Genomic DNA, 409 nt, shown 5'->3' with positions numbered 1-409 from the left:
GCCTCCAGAAGTGAAACACAGCAGAACAAAAATCTCCTTTTCCATTGTTTAAAAAAAAAAAAAGTTGGTCTGGGCAGTTGTCTAATTTTAGCGGCGTTATTCATTCTAGTGACACTAATCTCTCAGATTTTACTAATTCTTGGCTTGTCTTTTGAAACGGGTCGATCCAGCCTCTTCTGGCATTTCACTGTCATCCCAAAACGTTCCGGTGCTTCAGGCTGTGCCTGGACCCGTCACAGATGCTCGGAAGGCGAAATATAACGGGAATTGCCTGAGCGGACAGCGCAGCGCTTTGAATAGCGACAGGTAGCCTCATCGTAACTCAAACGTGTCATCGGGACGAAACGCTTCTCCTGGGGCGGCCGACGCGGGAGGCGGGTTAGCGGGCAGCCTTGCTCCCACCCTCCCA

The sequence above is a fragment of the Egretta garzetta genome, unplaced genomic scaffold (assembly GCF_000687185.1).
Source record: "Egretta garzetta isolate BGI_Z169 unplaced genomic scaffold, ASM68718v1 scaffold365, whole genome shotgun sequence".
NCBI lineage: Eukaryota > Metazoa > Chordata > Aves > Pelecaniformes > Ardeidae > Egretta > Egretta garzetta.
Note: the sequence above shows the minus strand (reverse complement) of the source record.